This window comes from Adelges cooleyi, unplaced genomic scaffold (assembly GCF_023614345.1).
Source record: "Adelges cooleyi isolate 19-005CV unplaced genomic scaffold, UGA_ACOO_1.1 ACOO_flye_CR_arks_rails_tigmint_CR_PRNA_30, whole genome shotgun sequence".
Taxonomy (NCBI): domain Eukaryota; kingdom Metazoa; phylum Arthropoda; class Insecta; order Hemiptera; family Adelgidae; genus Adelges; species Adelges cooleyi.
The window spans coordinates 23,812,208-23,834,722 of record NW_026095971.1 but is presented as its reverse complement, the minus strand read 5'-3'; the positions used below and the strand labels follow the sequence as shown (position 1 = coordinate 23,834,722).

Sequence of the window (22,515 nt, the reverse complement as noted above, 5' to 3'; positions counted from 1 at the left end):
TTCGGCCATCTCCGAGCGAGTGCCTAACTTTAACGTAGATATATACATATTAAGGTGACCTAACGAAATTGTCATTTCTGAGATTTTTTCCACTTCCTGTTGCATATGAATTATGATGTTGCGCATACACCTTGTGGGCATGAGAGATTTTTTTTTTTGAATTTATCTACTTGCTGCAAAAAAAAAAAAAATATATAATAAAAAACATAATTTTATTCCTGGTCGTCCTTGAATCAGATATCATGATAATTATTTCTGTGTGTGTGTGCATAACAAGCCAAGCACTGCGGTATATTGCAATATAACAGCTACAATCTGTCCACGGTGGCGGATTCTCAGATTTCTATATTTCAATGCCGGTTTTATAAAACAACACAAAAACAGAGAAACACTGTTTACCGATCGGTGTCTTTGGCACATCTCTTTGGCCAAACATATTAACAACAGTACATTTTTAAAATGCCAAAATAGCAGCCGCTATTTTGTGTACCAATTTCATGGAAAGAAAAAACGCCACCTTACTTTTTCATGATGCATATTAAAATGTTAGGTTAGGCGATGATAGTAAATTTGTGTAATTGATAAACCATAGAATTTTTAGGTTAGGCGATGATAATAGCTCCGGTATATATTTGATAAATCTTAGAATAAAAACAATAAATATCATGGAAAAAACAATAATTGTTGACAAAATGGCGGCCTCCTATGCTAGTGGACATTTTCATAGGCAACCGACTTTAGGCAATACTTGTTCAGTATACGAAGCAAGCCACAAAAGGCGAGCTGTAGTGTGACCAACATAACGAAATTAAATTTCTCTAGTACACATTTGCGAATTGTTTCACTACACATAAATCATCAATTATAAATATTATCACGTTATCCTATGAAATTCGAATGTATCTGTTGATCTGTATAGCTGATAAGAATTATCTGCGCAGTGTTCAACAACTCGCTAAAGAAAGTATTTGTTTTCATTGAAAGTGGTCGCACTGTCGGTCGCCTTCTGCATTACTTTGTTGCCGAGCACACGTGGCATCATGATCATCATATGAAGTATATTAAATTGACAAAAAGATGATTAGCCGGAATGGACTATTTGTTCAAATCGATTGCCAGAAAGAAACAATAATAATTATATATTTCAAGTGCGCCGTTTGATAAGCAGCAACAAAGAAGGGCAATGGAATACTACGGCAACGGACGAACAATTGATTGACCAATGTAGTGTATTTTTTTTTTTTGTCATCCATTTGTACATGGGAACAGAATATTGTAATAATTATAATAATTAACCAAGAATGCGGCCCCAGGACTAACCGAATCAAGTTCATTGACCACCGACCATAGTATAATTGTGATGGTCTCTTGCAGCATTATTCTTGACGGTTGTCTGCTGGTGTTTCACGCACTTGTCGACAATGTAGGCTAATAGTTTTTTACCCGGTTCACTGATATTCGTATCGGGGCTTTATTATGGTTACCGGATTTTCTGGAGAAAAAAAATCATCTTGCTCCTTTGTCGATGAACATTTCTACTAACGGTTTCCATTGAACAATCTCACTCATTCTAAATGTTAAGTCTAATATTATTATTATTAAAGAAGTTTTAATAAAATAAATTACAAGCGACGGGCACGGGTGTATCTGTGTAGCTGCTTTCCATAGCTGTTACGGATGAGTACACTAGTAGAAGCTAAAATTGTCAGTGTTCAGCGTTTGCTGCGATATAGGAGTCTAGTTGAAAACAATTACTTTTACCTAACAGCTATTTGAGCAGCGTCATGTTGAAGCGACTCGTTGGTTTAGACAGTAGAAGGAAATCCATTGAATCCGTCCATCCGAAGAATAACTGTGACAGCTCACCGATGCCTATTATTCTCTGTCGCCGTTTAAGTTGATGTTAATCGGTAATAAAACTATCGGTCAGCTGTAAACGTTCAATTTTTTTTTTTTTTAATAAATGATAGGTCCGTATCGATACCGTCATTGAGTAATTCGATACTGTTGTACAAGCGTTGCCGGATTGGAATTTGGACAACTGATAATCACCGGTTAGGTTAGGTCATATTATGTACCCACAACGAAGCCACGTCTCAAATTCAAATTAGTTTCTCCAAGTAAAACCATTAGGCAGATAGGCCCTTCAGCCCATTCTACAAGGCGCATTCAAACATACACAAATGCTCTATACCGTGTGTGATACTTACTGATAAAAAATAATAACAAAGACAAAGAAAAAGTAAACTTAGTAACAATAGTTACAATAATATTATATGAATTCTTATTATTATTATTTAGCATATTATTCGTGAAAATGTACATGTTTAATGTTTTTATACATAAAAATAGAGGATTTGTACTTTTTATATTTATTTCACATTATTATGTACAATATTTCTAAGGTTCGAAGAAAGATAAAGCATATTTTATGATTTATATTTAAATTTAAATTTAAAAAAAGTGTGCACGATAAAATTAATAAAAAAGGAATACATTGTGCTAGGACACAAAAATTTAGCCTAATCTAACCTAACCTAACCAAACCAAACCTAACCAAACCTAACCAAATCTAACCTAACCAAACCTAACCTAAAATCTTACACAGATAAGGCTCTGCGTAAGATTTTAGGGATAATTACAATTTTTTATTTCAACAAAATCGACATTGAATGGTCATAGATACAGAATTTTTAAAAGAAATCCGCTCTCTACCCCTTTGACCGCTCTACTAAACATTTCTCTACTATGCATGTATAACTATGGAATTTCTGACAGGTGAAAAATTACTTATTCATCGGTTACCGTTGTACATACACAGCAGCAGTCGGGACGCGATCCGAATATTAATTAACCACAAGAACGGTGGCCGTGTACCTACATTTTATAATCCCAAGTTTAAAAATTTCAAAAAAAAAACCCATCAAATTTAGTAATTTATGTTAATGAAAAAAAAAAAACCTTGATGTCTCCTCATTCAAAATGTGCCGTTTGCTTCATTAGCCGTGTGTATATATTATACAATATACAGCCGATATCTATAACAGTTCTACGTGTATTGTTTTAATTAAATACCGTGCTAACCGACAGCCTGACCTGTGAGATAGTGAGATTATAGTACATATATGTATAATATTTACAAGACTATTAGAACCAACGTCGGATCGCGTTAAATATATTACACCCATTTGTAATAATAATTTCACTCACACCGTTGGTGTTTATTGTTAGAAAGCCGTTACCGATTAATAAAAAATCAGAAACTATCTCTGGGCGGATCCTATGTATAATAAGTACACCGACAAAGAGCAGATAATATTATACCCACACGAGACACGAGTACCAGGATCCAATCGTATGACAGTAAAAGGAAACGCCACTTTGTGTTGACCAAATGCTCAAAGTTTCAATGTATGGATTTCTTTTGATATATTATAGTATAAGTAGAAATATTATTTTTGGAAATGTTCATCCAGCAAAACATATTGACAGTTCAAATCTCCACTATGATAACCTAACAGTTGATGACCAGATGCCAGATATGACAGTGTAATGTTTTATCAGCACTTTTTGTAGTTCACAGAACGAAAACTGTTGCTACATTTTTAAATTAAATACTAAAACTATTTCATTTTTTTTTTTTTTTTTGGTCACGGTTCAACCGGAACCGGACGATCAAAGGCGGCAAGTGAAGTGAAGTTTGAGAAATACACTGAGAAATCGTATTAATTACAATAATAGCAGAAAAAATATGTCGACGGTGATATTTTCCTTGTACAACAAGCTATCGGGCATTAACGAATGAATAATAATATTATATATGCTAATAAAAGATGAATGTAATTTGTATTATTGATGTTGTTGTTGTGGTCGTTATTACTGAAACAAAGTGCGCCCAGATGAGTCACCACCAAGACAGTGCAATTTATCGTACAGACACACACGGGGAAATTCTTGAACGATGAAACCTATAATATATACTTAAGTATATATTGAATCTCACGCCGAAAGTGTTATTACAAATCGTATGCAATTTATCGAGTCAATACATGCGTGTATAATATTATTATAGTGTTTCCATTTCACATATACAACAACATCATAATAATTGCCTATCGAGTTTCTAAACTATTTGTCTTGTTTTATTGCTTTGCACACATTAAACGGACCATTTCAGTCTCCAGGCACAAAATGTATGCAACACAAAATAATAATATCGTACCGATGCGTGGGAATTGGGATTTTCATTACGGTAAGACAGGATTTACACAAGACAAGATTTCCGAATAGAAAATATTCCAATAACCCAAGGTTAGGTCTGAGCTGTCGTGTCCAAAATTCAATTTAAAAAAGTTGGATTCACATATTACTTGCTTGAAATTAAAAAAACAAGTAAATCATGTATGGTAATTGAAATGAAAAAAAAAAAATGGTGATGTTGATAACTTTAAGAGCTTGTTGGGAAAAGGAAAAAAAAATACAAAATGCTGCACACTAAATGACAGATGTTGACTTTAATATAACATGCAGGTAAATTGGATTTCGTATCAGTGCGCGGTATAATGATTTGATATAAAGTCTGTGTATTACATCTCATAAACGCTTAATTTTCAGTCGATTCTAAGCCCATCAGAAAGAGCTTGTCAAAATATGAATTAAAAATAACCACGGTTTTTAGTTGAAAAAAATTCTCAATTTTAGCTACACTTTTCTGTAGCTAATCTAACCAAACCTAACCTAACCTAACCTAATCTAATCTAACCTAACCTAACCTAACCAGATCTTATTAGAATCACCTTTGCATGCAAAAGTGCAGAGAAGAGTTTCACAGCAAACATAAAAACAAATTCCCCTCCCCTGAATTTTCTTACTTTTTAATTCAAAATTGCTCAGCAATAAAAGATATATTTTTTAAATAACTGTCCAATGATAAGAAAGTATACTTAAGCTGACACATTAAGGTTCTTCAAAAACGGCCAAGGATACAATTAATACTATTATTATTATTCTATGCCCTTCTGTCCTCGACAGCTTAAATCGACACCGCGAATTAAACGTTTTGTTAAGTTAACATATTTTACTTCTTGGCAACGGGGCCATTATTAAACATTTTTTTTTTCCATGAAAACGTTATGTGCCTGATCTCTCGGTGGTCCGGGTCAAGTCATCTTCGCCATCAAGTATAACGAAACTCGAGACTAAGCACTATGGCCTTAATTAGCTTCCCTGCGGGGTAAGTTCCCCCCATTTCTTCGGGTAATGGGTGAATTTTGAAATGAATTTTAAAGAGATCACTAATGGCCATAGTAATCAACATAAGGGAAAAAGCACACATTTCTTGAAAGGCCACCAAGTAGGAGAGAGGTGGGGGGGGGGTAAGAGATCTAACGGTTATTGCATTAGAATGATTTTATCGTTTAATTTAATTTGTTAGTCGGACACGGTTGTTGCTTCGAAAAATTACTTATTAAACGATTTGACGTTTATTGTGGTTGTTCAATTTAATACATTTAATGACAATTCATACCACCGTTTGCCACCTGCTGTAATATAAGCAGTACACGTGTGTGCTAATGCAATTTGTTTAATAACGTATCGTACAAAGAGTATTTGATTGACCCGGCTGTGTTGTGTGGTCAATTGTATATTATTTTATCATACTGTGTGACAATATAGTGTACAAAACTACTTACTCAAGTATTTTTGACTTGGAGATGGTTCGCTTCGTTAAGGTTTAAGAAACAAAAAAAAGATTAAAATAATTCTACTATTTAGATTACTGATTATCTATTACTGTGCGGTGCGGTTGACCGGATGCTTGTATGTAATTTAGACGGATGACTAAATGAGTTTTTTTCTTATTACAATCTTTTAGATTGAAGAATTTTATTCTGGTCGGGAAAAAAACCCGTTTGTTAATTAATTGTTTTTCTAGCACGTTTTAACTTATCTTTATGTATTACGTCTGTTATTATGTATCCTGTCATTTAATAATATTATATCAGTATGTGTTGAAGTAATATACATCATATCTACTCGAAATGCGTTTAATCAAAATGGTAAACAAATAATATTATGTTATACCGGACTGTTAAAATGTATAAATTATAAAATAAACTACAATGAATACATTTGTCTTGGAAATCGAAAAGATCTGGTTTATCTCCAAGTCTGTCCGTCGAGGGCACATATTTTAACAGACTAAGGAAACTTTAATCCTTACCGACACTCATTCGAATGACTGAACCTCATAAATAAGCCAGTTTCTTTGGTTTCAAAGCAGTAATAAAATGTTTGACAGACACCCGCCCAGTATGTGTGTAAACAACTTGTGAGCTGATGAAGAAGAACAACTATTACTATTAACATGGTGGTTGGATCAAACTGTTACTACGCCAACAACTACCAATGTTAAAATAATTCGGATTAACACTTTGAGAAACCATTTAGATATTATAGGTTATGCCCATTATGCCTGGCGGGGTTCCATCAATTGGCCGTGGCCTGTGTTTGGGGGTTTAAAAAATTCAGCCCCTCGGTAAACCGATAACCGTTTAAAGTATGCTAATGAGCCTGATAAACCGTCGAGCATCTAACTGATAAACGTGCAACAAGATAACTAATGAATTTACTGTTAAAATACCGACCGACGGCTTTGGATTTAGATATTTTATCGATTGAAACGCTGTCTAATATATGCCTTTATAAATAATTATTACAACTGAAACTGACAAAAACACTCTCCGCCAAACGCTCCTATGCGAATCAGTTATGGTAGAAATACAAGTAACGGTAAAGGCGTTTTATTAAATGAAAATAAGTAACACAAACAGTTCAATAAATATATGGACTTACACGGAGAACAGTGGAGTACAACATTTTTAGCTTGACATTCATTTAAAACGTATTAACTGGTACAATAGTATATTTCATCCTATTTGATTATTATAATATTATAAGAATTCTCAAAAAAATTAATAAAAGGAAGTATAACATAAATGTTATTCTTCTTACAATAATAAGCCAGAAGTAACGTATGATAATATTAAATCTGTAAATTACTCATTCGTTTAAATTCCAACACAAGTGCAGCATTTGTAAGATTGCTCCGGATGTCCTCAACATTGGTCAAATAAGATAGTAGTTGGTTGATGTTTTTTTTACCGTCCATTTCAAGTCCAGACGTATCGTCTAATTCCATATCATGTGACGTTGAGCTCGTTCCTAATGTATGATCCGGAAGTGAACGCACTATTTCATCGTCTATTGCACCGGACGATTGTTTTTGCATTCCCAAATAATATTGTTCCACTTGGATTACACGAATAAGTGCATTTTTATCGACCGGAGAGAAGTAACGTAATAAACCTTGGAAGTACTTTTGGAAATGATCAACAATCATTTGATAAACTCGGAATAATCCCACCGGGACAAAATCAGTGCTTATAACAGCCAATGCTTTCAGTATTCCACTCACATTGGAACGATATAGCCGGTAATTGCTGAAAGATGAACTAGATTGAATGATCGTTTTTAGATATTGATAGACTATAAACACAATCGCTTTGATCACGATCAATTGACACTTGCAAAGGTATTTCGGATTGATGTTGTTTTTCACGATACCGACAATTTTCGTTAATGTTGTGTAACCGCCTTCCCACGAAACGCTTAGTTCGTGCAACATTGATAAACCGTTCTGATTATCCGAAGCCTTCTCTAAAATGGCATTCATTGTTAAATTTTCAATCGTATAATGGTCCCTCTTGATTTCGGAATTGACAGCTACATAAAATGTTTTCAAATTTAATTCTATGAGTCTATCGACGCATCTCAAGAGCTGCGTATCATTGTCGTTTTGCCATAAAAAGCTCCAACATATATCGTGTATCTTAGCTGTAGTCTCCTTTGTAAGTTCTTCGTGAGTTGTCGAGCAGCTGTGTACCGTGTAATGTTCAATTAGGTTTATAATAAACAGATGATATCTCCTCAACCCATTCAATTTGGAAACCACCCCATTTAGGTCTACGGATTTGTGTTCTGTTAGCGGTACACTGCTATTGAGCAGGGCGCCGTTGCCTAAGTATAGCTTTACTGCCAGAATCGAGTCAAGTATTTTGCGGCTGGCATTGTTAAATGGACGAGTCGATTGCAATGAGTCTAGTATAGCAAATAGCGTACGGTCGACCGTGTCTCCTATCGACATGATTGATTCTATCAGCGAGTCAAAACATGATTTTATTGGCTTGGCCGTTTGCAAATTGTTAACATCGGATAGCAATGCTTCACACTTTGATATTATGTAATTAGCATATAGAAAATGGACTTTAACGACATAAGAAAACTGACAATTTTGCTTTTTTAAACGTTTCAAAATTGGGACTACTTGCTTTACTCGTGCTTCAGTCGAACCAAGAGGAGGCCGTACCATACTACTATTGTCGTATTGCAAAAAACCGACTTCTTCAAACTCATAATCGCACAGAATTTGATTGATCTCTTTAATTGTTTTTATTTCCGGTTCTACGGCCAGTAAATCTTGTGAAAAATCTTTCAAAATGTCAGTCAACGCTTTCCAGTTTTCGATTTTTTGATATTGAATAGTCCTTTCGATTGCGTTTACATCGATTTGTAAACCTTCGAAAACTCCGTGGTCTACCTCACTGGTGGTAAAGGCGTTAAGTCCAAATGGACTTATCGTTTTTTGATATATTACTTGTCTCAATTTCGCATGTAACTCTCCGGGAAAATTGAAACGCATTAAAACATCAATGGCATTAGACACACACATTTTTGTGTCTGACCTCATTGTACGCCAGTTTTTCTCTGACGTTTCGAATATCTGACCAATCAAATAGAAAACCGTCGAGATTATGCTCTGGAACATTATTGTCTGGCTTTGTGTGATGATCTCTGAACGAAAATCGTTCGCGTACCGTATGGAATATCCGATTAAACATAAATAAACGTCTTCACAAGCCACATACAAGTCACCCAATGGACTGCCCAGGTCTGGATCATGATCTAACCGGATCGCCGAGACATTGGCCAAAAACAGTGTGTTCGGATTTAGGTGCTCGCGTTTAAAGTATGTTACAGGTAAGTTTAATTCGTTTAGAATTTCGTGATCACTGCGAAGGTCAACCGTGCGTCCATTCAATTGATCCAAGTCAAACGCCGACCACGAACAGTTCTGGACCGCAAACGCCTCGATCAGATATCTCGTGTACATCTTCATGTTGATGAAATTTTTGAAAAATGTTTCCCCGACCGGTGTGTTTTCTTCGATACTGTTCACATACAAGTGAAACGACATGATGGCGTTCAACACGTTTTTGTCGGCTCTTACGTTGAATATTTTTGTATAATTCAACGCCGTCATTGCCATTTGAACACCGCACTCGGAGTACAACGGTTTTAATTGCATTTTTAGATCTTCCCAACATTTGCGCTGTTTCGTTGCTCCATACAGGAGCCTACATCCGTTAAAATCGTTTTCTGCTCGTTGTATGAAATCTGATATTTTTAAAGAATACAAACAACACAACGCGGTAAAAGACATTTGGGCTACGTCACCACTGTTGCCAATCCATTTCTTTGGGTCCTCGCCGAACGTCTTACTGATAGATGTGATTTCGCCGTCTTTCCATATCTCGACTTCCTTGAGAATGGCTATGCCGGGTATTCGATTCAATAAACTGTCGTCTTCCATCACTTTGTCTTTTGCCGTTGTAGTAGATGGAAATGAAGGAATAGTGCATAATAATATTACCTGGACCATAGACGAAGACGCCCCCATTTTGATAAATCTTCACTGCAACGGTTTTCCCTGTTAACGGATCTGATATAACAAATGCGTTAGACAATTTTTTTCTATGATAAACACAACTTGTTCGACTAAAATCACTACGTGTTTTCCTACGAAAGGCTTGTTTTTTAATAATAATAATATTTTTTTGTTTTTTTTACACAAAACACAGTTCAGTTTCACTGGCTGCTTTTAGTATATCTGGCGTCACACTTAACATGTGTGTAAATTCGTTCTGTTTTTAAACAATAATATATCCAAGTACAGTTTTTGTGTGTTGATTTTTCGGAATAAAATAACTCTGAATGTTTTAAAAAACAAATTGTTTGGCTTTTTTTCAATATATTATAAAAAAACACGTACTTACCGTTAATACAGGGGGATCCATATCTCATGTAAAACAACCTTTTTTGTATTTGTTAAATAGTTGTATATTTTACTATATTTTTATGATACTTATACATTTTTTGTTTTTTTCCCTTTTACTTAAAAGAAGTAATGACTTATATAAGGTATGATGTCATGATGTACAAACGCATGATCATAACAATTAAGTGTAATCAGTCATTAAATCATAGACTAGGATGGAACATTTGTTGTCTACAGTGTATTATAATATTATCTCCTTCTGGTCACATTGTCATCTGTTAACGGTCACAACCACTTGGGTCGGCTTCGCTCGTGTGGGCGCTTTGGAATGAAGTTCTCCTTTGAGTGAATAGTAGTTTATAAAAGATTGGATCGCTGCTGCAAAAGTTCACCGTGATTCATTTACCCGTAAGACACTAGGAGACAGCTCGTAAATTACATTTTTTATTATTATTTTATTTTATTTACCAGCTAATCGAAACCAATACACAACCCTGTGTACACATTAAAATTGGTGTGCTAAGCAAACACAAACATAAGTTAAAACGTTTGGTTGTACGAATTTCGTGTAACCTAAATTTCAAACGTGTACACGCTTAATAATTATTGCTAGTATGACCTCAGCATTTAAAAAAAAAAAAAAAACGCACTTACCCAGTATTATAATAACCATAGTAATAATAATAATAATTTATGTCAGAAATTATTGGCTAAGTGACAGTATTGTGGTTGTAAAAAAAAACATCATCATATCAAAATTCAAACGATATAAACCGGTTAACAACGAAAAAAATCTTAATTTACTATTTAGATCTCGGCTGGATATTATGTCCTTTTTTAGATTTTTCACAATGCTACTTTGTCTAGCATATATATGTTCACTGATGTTTCTGATAAATTCCCTGAAAATATTAATATCTGAAATGACGTGTGAATCATTTGAGTTGTGTCCAAAATTGCACCGGTTCATTAAGGTCACTTTCTATATTGAAATTATTTAAAATTTGTTCTTTGCTCTTGAAGCATATTACCAATTCCGGTTGACACGTTTTGTTGACTTTATAGCAACCTAAGAGAACAATTTTCGAGACATGTCAAAAATCATTGATAATGGCAAGTAATCAATATTTCTTTAAAGGGTTCCTCGTTTGAACGTTGTGTGTTCAAATTTCACCATCTGTGCACTTGAATTGTTGTCAATGTATTAAAATTACACAGAAATTTCTTAGCCGAGTGTGATTGACTTCAACGGTCGTCTTAGGGACAGTATAGGATCATCTTGATCGTTTGATTGGTCTTAGACTTGGGCTGCGCGTGCTTTGCTGAAGGTCAACATCATAGGTGTATAATGTATGTATTATGCACAAGATTAAATAGTTCCCACGTATCATGTCGAACACTATTGACTGTACAAACGAGTCGTACACACTTGTCCGTACTCATCCTGGTGCTGCCCCATTGTTTGCTAGCCCAACTGATTATCTTTGACTTGACAAATCGTGTGCCGCTCACTAGTTAGTACAATAGTGTTGTTTTTGGTCAGATCGATTGCTCGAAGACGACAAGAAGGTTTTGTACACACGGACAAGGTTATTGCCTTTGAAAATATCATTATGTCTAACGAGCAATCCGGATCTCCTAATAGGTGTATACAAAACAAAAAAATATGTAGGTTTATAAAAACGCATGTACTGTTAAGTCGAATAGTTTGTCATAAGCGTTAAAAAATAATTTTTTTTTTTAGGTCGAATCGATGCAATTCAGCATATATAAATAATAATAATATTATTAAACGTGGTGTGTACAGTGTCGCACTGAACCAACAACATTACACCTAGTCATCCGCCGCCGTTGTGCAACAGGCCGTTAGTAACTTTATACATATTGTGTACATATATGTATGTTAATAACAACAACACGAAACCACTTAAACCATTGGGAATATTCATAAGAAAATTTATAATATTTACAATGGTATGAGCCGAGAAAGATGGATATATATATATATTATACTTATGTTAATCGTATCGCAACAGGTCGAGATCCAAGAGGCCCATAGACTGATATCCATAATATAGAAAAATTAACATGATTTTATCTTTATCATTACTGGAATCATTTTCCCGGATCGATCCCGGTTAGGGGGTTAGGTCTAAATAGAAAGAAAAATAATATTAATTTACAAATTTTTTAAACCTCCTTCGAAAGTCCACGAAACATGCTCGTTGCTGAGCTCAGAGGGGGTTTTAAGGCCTTTGCCTTTCTATATTTGTGCTAATGACCTTTGGGACTTTGCTGATACCCTGAAATCGGATCGGATTTACTTGGTACTGTAATACTTTGTGACGTGGAAAACATGTTTAACCACCTGAACGGTTTGTGCTGGAGTGCGATGCATAATGTTTCATCGTGCATATTGGTTGTCACTGCGTCCCACTGCATCAGTGAGTGCGGGAATTCCACGGTATTTTAATACGATAATATTATTTCTCATTACTTTGCTATCATAACAGCTAAACCTCGGTCCGAGGATGTAGGGGTGCGACCGTCGATTCGGGTTTTATATGAAAGGACTCTCGCGTAGCGTTATGATCATCTTTTTGGGGGGTTAAGAATATTATATATAATCGTCTTGACCGTGCCACAAAGATGATAAGGGATTATCATAAGAATGAAAGATGGTTCAGACAATGCACACACGTCGGGGTATTATTGTACAGTATAGGGTGTAGACCACCTGGGGGGGGGGGGGCAAAGGCGGATGGTTAGACGTTAGACGGGTCAAGAAGGTGAGAGCCAAGGGGGAATGCTCGAGACCTTCTTGCATGTATAATTAACCGTGTAAACAAGTAATGGAGTAATAATTACCACCGACAGCTGAAGGCACGTCGTCGTCTCGTGAACGCCGATGGTGCGTTAATATTATTTTGTCGGGGTTATTTTTTTTTTCAAACCTTTATTATATCGTTCTACGGTACAGTGACCGCGCATGTGTTCAACCACCGGAGACGGCCGAACGGTGTAACGAGTGGAAGGAGCCAAAACGAAGGAAATTAGTTAGTTTCAGAAGAAAAACATTGAATCGTGCATATGCTATCTCTTATCTCTCCTCTCTTATCTCTTATCTCTCATCTACTATCTCTTATCTCTTATCTCCTATATCTCACTGAAAATGAAAGTGTACAGCGAAAATGATTTATTTGTTATACTATTCGAATTTATCTATTGATCTGTATAGCTGTTGATGAGGATTATACTGAATATATGATTGAGCTCGGTGATTTTTTACCCTGTGGATCAAACTGAACGCAGCGCGAATTGTATACGTGTATTATTATTATTACTATTGACGGCCGGACTCGTCTTAATTAATGTTTTATAATCCTAGAGTGTCTTTGAGCGACTGAAATCGGACACTGTTGTTGTTCGGCCGGTTGCGGTTGACGGATTTATAGCGACAGACAGTGAAGTGCTGTTTGAAATATTCCTCGAAAAGCAATTTCGGGAACAAGCGAAATTTTCTGGGAATAATTAATATGCCCCACGGAATTGATTCCTTAGATAAAACACATAAGATAACGTGCAGGACGCATAAACGCTTATGAAGAAACGAATCCTAAAAAAACATTTGGTAGTCCATTCAAGGACCATTATTAATTTTTAAATTTCTGATTCCTGAGATCCGATAATGCTAAACAAAGTTCCAACACACATTACAAAAATAATACAGCTGTTTAACACTAGGTTTATTATATGATTTCAGGGCTTTTTCGAGTACAAATGCGAAACACTTGTGGACTGTGATGCGATTCAATTGCTGTTGGCGTTATTAAAAGTGAGATTATACAGTTATACGTTTTATTGACTACACAAATCTAATGTAGAATACTTAAAATAAAACGTATATTAAGTATTTTATACACTCTTATTAAGTCTTCCTTCTTTTACTATTTCTGTTTTTATCATAATCAAAATATATTAGTAATTATACTTTAAAAAAAACGTATACTACTCTAAAAGAAATAAAATACTAACAAAAAAATGTTCAAGGAGAACCGCATTTTAACCTGTACAGATCAAAGGATAAATTTGAATTTCATATGATAATATTATAACTGGTAAATAATATTATACCGTTTTGTACCACACGGTTGCAGTAGTGAAACAAAATTTTAAAACTAAGTACCAGAGAAATGTAACTTCGTCGTTCTGGTCACACTGCACTGGTCGCCTTTTCGCTTACTTCACAACACATACGTGCAACATACATGCTACTGCATAAGAAAAAAAGCGGTAAGACAAAAATATAAATGGGAAAATAATCTATCTCATAATACAGCCAGTGGCTACCGTTACAAACGGCTTGACATTGTGTATCCGACAATGAACAACTGACAATTTCCTGTACATTTATTTTACCGATGGAATATTGTATATTTTTCTTCACCGCCAGGTTTTCCCCCGTCTCTTCCATTGTAATGTAAAATATACCGAATAAAATTAATAATAACAATAAAAAAGCGGTTGCGCAATACACACAGACAACATTATCATATATATGTTTTTTTTTTGTAGTAAGTATATTCACTATTGTGATTTTTTTTGGTAAATGACGTGCCGTTAGTCTATGTTAATCGGACGTCACTCTGGACAAAAGAAACGACGGTTTTGATAATAACTGTATAACAAATAATATTTTAAAAAAACTACCCCCCCCCCTCTTACTCTCTTGCCGACCTTGTGTTTAAAAGAAACACCCGACAAGAGATCACATTTCAGACGATACCCTAAAAAACAGATAACTATAGATAACGGTTACCAAACAGCTCATTTGAAATAATGTTCTGTCGTTTTAGTTCAAAATTTAACACTGTGATAATATGTACTGCTCGTTTATCAATCAGAATGGATAAATCAGAAAATGGCGGCCTCCATTCGAGAAAAAAAATTGTTTACAGTGTCCCCTCTGATTTAATCTACTTTGTGCCAAAACCCTCCTGGATTCAGTGTGACCGCTGGTGAAAACAGAAATTCTTTATGAGTTCTTTATATTATTATAAAAATGATTTGTTGAAATAACAAAATTTGCTGTACGATACTTTCATTTCTAGAATGTGGTCACGCCAAGTCGAGGCAGGTTTCAGCTGGGAATGCGAATCATATTAATTAAGTAAAAAGTAAAACTTAAATCACACCGGGTAAAGTATCAACTATCAGCGTGTACACGTAATACAAGATTCTTCACCGTAAAGTAATCGTATTACTCTTTTGGCGGCAATGCCAGTGTATAATAAATCGTGAACAAATACTCAATGTACATTCGAGCCTGGCATCAAACCAAGAAAAACACAAAATATTATATGCCTAGTGTAGATTTCAAATTATTACTATTCGTAACTAATTTCTACGAATACTAGTGCAACTGTATTTATTTTGTCAGAATACCTTCAACGAAAAAATAAGGCGCCATTGTGTACAGTTCAATATGGTATGACAAGTGTGACTAAAATTAGATTTTTTATACTTCTTAGTATGTCCAGAACTCAGCAGAGGACTGACAGAATTACTCTAGTCGCCTCCTTAAGCTTACCCATCTAATCCAAATATAACTTAAGTCTAATTGAATTCTCTCCCAAAACCCATCTAGTCTTCTAGCTGCTCCTCTTAAAGGCACTGTTGAATTGGCTCCTAAGACTTCAATGGCTCTCTCAAAATGTATTCCGAAAACAAACTGGATACTAAAATTGTAAATTATTACAATATTATTTTGGGATATTTTTACAAAATAGAATTTCATATACCTAGTCATGTACAAAGTAGCATAAGTATGAAAACGAATTAATGGTTTAAAATTAATTTAAATTCTCAGTGGCTAACGTTTGTATGTACCCAATGAAATCTAGATATTTCACCGTCGTGTCATACTGCTGAGTTTGATTTTCTAAGAATGTTTTTTTTATCTCAAATAGTTTTCCTGTGTGGTCTTTCTGTTTTAGAGCAGTTTAAAATGATTATACTATCAGCTTGAACACACTATAGTACTTACATCTAGAAAATTGTAGATTGTTTTGATGCGGTAATTAAAACCGCTGACTAAAGATTAGATTATTTTCAGTTAAATCTAACACTGTGTCCGTATGTGTCACATATAGCAGTGATATAAGATAAGTAAGATTGTGTAACATGAATGGCATGTATAATATTTTTTTTAAATTTCATATCACGTATATTTTGAGAACCACTTGTTATCAGGAGCCAATTCAATGAGCGCCACCTAACTAATCAAAAATCTAATCCTAACCTAACCTAAATCCAACCTAAACCTAACCTAACTCCAACCTTTTTTTTACCTTCAAAATCTAACCGAACTCAACGCAGTAAGGCCAAAATTATAATGCCGAAAATATTGTACACGCTATTTAAAATAATAACGTAAACTGATAAGAATTACTGATAACAAGTAGTTTATTAACGATTGGCGATGGTGATAACATTACAGATGCTCGATAACGTTTCTTTGACCACACTGTGATAGCATAAGGATTATTTTTTTTCATTTTTTGGTCATACTGATCTGAGATTATTAAAATTTGTTTACTTTTTTCAGTTCTTAGAGTACACCACAGATACATATGTACAATAAACTAGATTGTCAAGTGTATAAAATAAAAGTAAAATATCTACCTACAAGCTTAGGAGAAAAAAAATTGTATAAAAATTATAGTCTTACATGAGATGGACCACCCTGTAGATAGGCGTTGAGAACTCGGTTGTCGCAAATCAAATTATGGCGGTCTGAGCACATTACAGATGCTCGATAACGTTTCTTTGACCACACCGATATGAGATTATTAAAATTTGTTTGATTTTTTCGGTCATTAGAGTACACCACAGATACATATATACATTAAACTAAATTGTCAAGTGTACATACCGTCAATAGAGATAGTTGAAATTTCCATTTTCCGCCATCTTTGTGGGAACTAGAACCTTATCACATGTTTATAACTGTTATCACGTGTTTATAACAATTACAAGTCAAGCTGATAGCACAGAATCACATGTGGTTTTATTTAACCTGTCGGATTAGCACATTTCTATCACAATTAACGTTTATTTTCCTGAAGTGCCCTATCCGGCTTTTTGGTGGTAAATCTAACCCAATCGACGGTGTAATAATTTCGGACGGACCTCCGGCGTAGCCACGTTGGAAATGTTTTTTTTTAATTTTTTTAGCGTAAAAAATCGTCTCAATAAATCCGTGTGTACTCGTGGTGCGGTTACACGCTATATTTTATAATATAATATATATATATTTAACACACTCGCAGAGGCGGTGGAAGAATTCGCGGTCGTCGGACGAGGTCGTCGATACCTCGCCGTGTGCGTCAAATCGTCCGCGGTGTACGGAGCGGTTGTAAGAAACGTGCGAAATCCAATCAAACCGTCCGGCGACGTACGCGCGTGGTCATTACAAACGCTCCGTATAATCCGGGGTTTCCCCCGTCAGCTGACTCGGACGGTATAGACTGCGTGGCACCACCGCCGTCGTGTGGACCATCTCACACGTGTATAGGCTGTACTACATACAATAGCCGAGGCACACGATATCGTTCCATTACCACCATTATCAGTGCAGAGTTTAGAAAAGCGAAAAAAATACATATTATACAATGCCCTAAGGTATCGTCGGTCTACAACGCCGGAAAAAACCCGTCTAAATAAATAGCTTCTGAAAAAGTCAATCTGTCAAGTGCAATGTAAGTTTAATAATAATATACCTTGTAGTTATGTGGAAAACATTACCACTATCGAGAGTCTATCGAGGGCGATGGCGATTGTAGGATAGAATATCAATAAATTCCATAGACATTAGACATATATATTTATCACTAGATCAATATGATAAAATCACTCGCATCGTGCAAAAAGCTGCCATCGACATTGTTGTAGTTTGTCATATTGTTTGTGTTATAAAAAACATTTTCAACTAAATAAATTTCAAAAAATACAATTAACTACCAGTGTAATATAATGTTTTACAATTTTACAGTTTAAGTTTTTAATAAAATCAAAAAACAATTTCTTGATGTTTCTTAAGGTCGACAGATTTTCCCTAGTGAAACTTCTGTCTTTTGAGAATTTTTAGTCTGTCGAATGTAAAATTTGTTTTAATTTTTGGGTTTTTCAGATCAAGAAACATTTGTTTGAAATATATAGCCAGCCAAATGCTATTTGTATTTATTATTTTGAAACTGAAGAAATAAAAAATGTACTTCAAAGTAATAGACATTTAAAATTTGATGACTATTGCCTATTTTTTTAAATTTAAATTATCAACGCACACTTTATAAAAAAAATAGATCAGATAAAGCAAAACTATGAGTATATGTCCCAATGCACATTTCTACCGTGCAAATAGATGTATTAGTATTATTATTTTGATAAAACCCTTGTAAAGAAAAAATAGTACTCGACTCAGCCATAGTTGTGAAATGTCATCATTCTACAGTAAAAGAATGGTGACTCTTATATAAAAAAAAAAAACACTGGTAATTTATTATAAGACCAACGGAATAACATCTTAATCTGATAGACTTTTACTAATATACCTACTTGATTGGTCTCAACAAATTTCTATGGCGCGCTTTATAAATGCCATTTAGAATATTTTGTTGTGCATTGACTTGTATATATTATTATTAAGTAAAATCTCTATGGCAAAAACCTACCGCGTTAACTGTAAAATACAACCAGAACTCGAGTTTTACACATTTACATATATTATTATCTATTTGCAATGCAAATATATACTCAAAACAATCACCGGGTAAACAAACACCGGAGAAGTCAAACGGTTAATGGCTATTTTCCATTAGAAACTTGTAATTTCAAATGAAATAGTTTCAGGAGAAAAAAAAATTGAAAAAATCTTTTTAGTAAGTATAAAACAACGTCGGTTAAACAATATAAACTCTTCGATAGACAAGCTAGAATTTAACACCAGACAAATTGCACAACGTCTATTTTCGAATAGATTAAATTGTGTAGTTCCATTGTCGATGGAGGGAATTAAGAAATATAATATTATTTTTTTTTTAAGATTAAATTCAATACCTACTTTATTGCAATACATATTATTGCACGGTTATAACAGCTCCTATCGAGTTACCACCGAGGAAAATATCTCTCATTGTATTTCAAGTGGTAAGAGTGGTGAAAATGCCAAGTGATTAAAGCAATACCTTCTGGGTTAAATTTTTCTTCCCTTATATTATTATTACTATTATTCAGAATCTTTGGGTCGTGGCCCACCCAAAGTGTCAACTCCGGTAGGTGTTATAAGCTGTCATCCGATAAACTACAAGAAGGATTAGCTTTTGTATGGCGAGTACTATAATATGTTATTATGAAAGCTTTTAAATTCGACACGGTGTTTGTCGTGGTCGTGGCGGCCTTGGCTAGTGTAAGGATTAATAATGATAATAATATTCTATTCAAGGATCATTTTAAGAAACGACCTATACAGGTTATACTCCAGGGGAACACTATACCACCGACGGTATGAAAAATTAGTTTCATCAATCATGTGCGCGGCTCCGGTTGTTCGGATTAAACCACTTTAGACAACTTGTCGATGAAACCCAAATGGATTTCGTATCGATCGACTTCTTGAGCGACTACTAACACACGACGTCACCGGCGAAACCATTAGGATTTAATTTGATTCATATTTCGGTGGTCGGTATTAATGTCAATACCTTGTCGGTCGTCCAAAACTACTTAGCCGCATCGTTTATAATAATAATAATATATTTTAATATTATTCATAGTGTGTGCCTGGAAACGGTCGGCGATGAGTTTAATCGTTCCGTTTAAACTTATGATTATTAACTAATATTCGATTTTGAAAAAATTTTTAACTTCCAATAATCGGTTCGTCCGCTTTAAAATTGATGAGAAGTAAAAAAAATTGATAAGAAATACTGATAACAAGTTCCCGTTTTTCGCCATCTTTGTGGGAATGAGAACCTCATCACATGTTTATAACTGTTATCACTGTTTATAACAATAACAAGCTGATAGCGCAGAATTACATGTATGCATATCACTGGTTAGCAATAAGGGGTGAAGGTAAAAGTTCTATAAGGAGTATAAAATAAAAGTAAAATATCTACCTACAAATTTAGGGGACAATTTTTTTATAAAAATGATTATCATGAGATGAACCACCCTGTAGATAGGCGGTGAGAACTCGGTTGTCGCAAATCAAATTATGGCGGTCTAAGATTAAAGAGTCGAACGGTGGAGAGGCTTGGTGGAGAATACCAGTCCACTCTAAAATTGATAAGAAGTAAAAATGTTTAGTCTGATTCATAGTATTGGAAAGCACCGGAATGAGCTGACATTTAACTTTCCATTAATTGTCACGTTCGGGCAAAATATTCTTTTTTTTTTCATAGTTACTATTGGAGAATTTTTCAACAACAATTTCTTTCGTGTCAAGAAAGTTATAATGATTTAAGTGTTATATTATATTTGTATAATATTGTTGCAATAATTATATTTGGCATTGGTCGTGGCTTATGCAAGTAAATTATTATATACACAATATTATCGTTACTGCACACGGTTGTGTGATGCTGTGTTGTGCGGTGACGTATGTACCTCACACGTCATAAACGCACAGTTAATATTAGCTTTATAAAAAAAATAAAAATTCTAAAACCGATTTGGCAAATTGTCAAAAAAACGCCCCCAAAAAAGTGGGCGAGGAGTGATATAGTGAAAAATAGTGTTAATAATATTTTGGTAAACAAACAGTGTATACATTTTTCCAGTGACCTTATTTTGGAACAACGTTAATCCGGGCTCGGTTTGCTCTATTTCGGTACACGTTTTCAAAAACGGCTAAAGTCTTGAGTTGCCACTGACAACATAGTATTACAGTAACAATGACCCGGCGTTGTCGATGAAAGGCACACATGTGTGGAATTAGATATTTCAATTACAAAATGATAAACAGGATCGACCGACAAACAACAACAACATCTCGACCTAGCCGCAATTATTTACAAGGAATAAAATTTGCTCGGACCGTCTGAGAACAATTTGATTGTTTCTCCTATTGGCAACAGACAGCTCTTTCACTTTGCCCATGTCAGTGGACATGTGGAATTTCTGGCGTGAAATCGTTAATAGTCGCTTTTCCCTACAACAAACTGTTTGAGAAATATCGTGTGTCTTACATCATATATGGATATCACCCTGTATAAACGGTATGTATGTATTTTTTATAATATATATTTATATTGAAAAAAGGCCGTACAATTTGTTTTATACAGTTCAGAGTTGTTTAATTTTGAAAAATCCACACGCATAGACTATACCTAGCTATATTTTATTGTTCGAAAACAGTTTTGACGAATTTACACACGTGTTAAGTGTGACGCCAGATGCTTATGGCAGCGAGTGAAACTTTGAAAAATACATACAACGGTTGATATAGATCTCGTGAACGGTGTTATGTAAAAAAAAAAAAACATAAATTATTATGTTCAAATGTAGAATGATTAAAATTATCGTTTTCTTCTCACCGTTAAAATATTTAAATTATCAGTTATTATATTGGGATGGATTAATATTTGAAATGAGAATAAAAAACAATAATTAAAACACAAGCGTTAAACAGCAAGTTTTTGCCGAAAAGTTTTACTCATAGGCGAGTAGTCACAAAGTGTTATCTCTTATCAGTTAGAATAGGTTTGGTGATAACGCTTATCAATTGAAGCCAAAATTAGTTACCTTTTCTGCCACAGAGACCCATATACTACCTAGCCATATGGTAATGGCATTCCTGTACAATTAAGGTATACTAGACCGATATCATACATTTTCAAACTATAAAACAAATAGTAAAACTTCAAAGGTGTCAAATGTACATTTATTTTGCTCAACAACAGCACACGTTTTCAAATTTTATGAAAAACAATATATTTCTTTCTGTTTATACGGTATACTTGGTTTACTGTTTTTCTGACACTGTCGTGTCTTGATCAATACACATTGAAATGTTTTGCCGGTAGAGTTGTTTACCAAATAAAAAAAAACCAAACAGAAGTCTTTCGTAGCACTACGCGTAGTGACTTTAGTCAAACAAGTATTGTTTATCAGAGAAAAAATTGTCCAACGCATTTACTATATCAGGTTTATTAACAGAGAAAACCGTTGCAGTGAAGATTTATCAAAATGGCGGCGTCTTCGTCTATGGTCCAGGTAATATTATTATGTACTATTTTTTCATTTCCTTCGACTACAACGGCAAAAGACAAAGTGAC

General features: G+C 34.5%; 1 protein-coding gene across 2 annotated transcripts in view; it reads left to right on the top strand.

Moving 5' to 3' along the window:
- LOC126837960 (rho GTPase-activating protein 7) overlaps positions 1 to 22,515 on the top strand; it is a 98,292-nt gene that overhangs the window by 11,967 nt on the left and 63,810 nt on the right. Inside the window, exon 2 of one of the 2 annotated variants that reach the window (XM_050571996.1) lies at positions 13,941 to 14,012. The exons of the other annotated variant lie outside the window; for it this stretch is intronic. The gene's annotated coding sequence lies outside the window, so the exon portion shown is untranslated. The remainder of the gene's footprint in view (positions 1 to 13,940; positions 14,013 to 22,515) is intronic. 2 annotated transcript variants of the gene reach the window in all.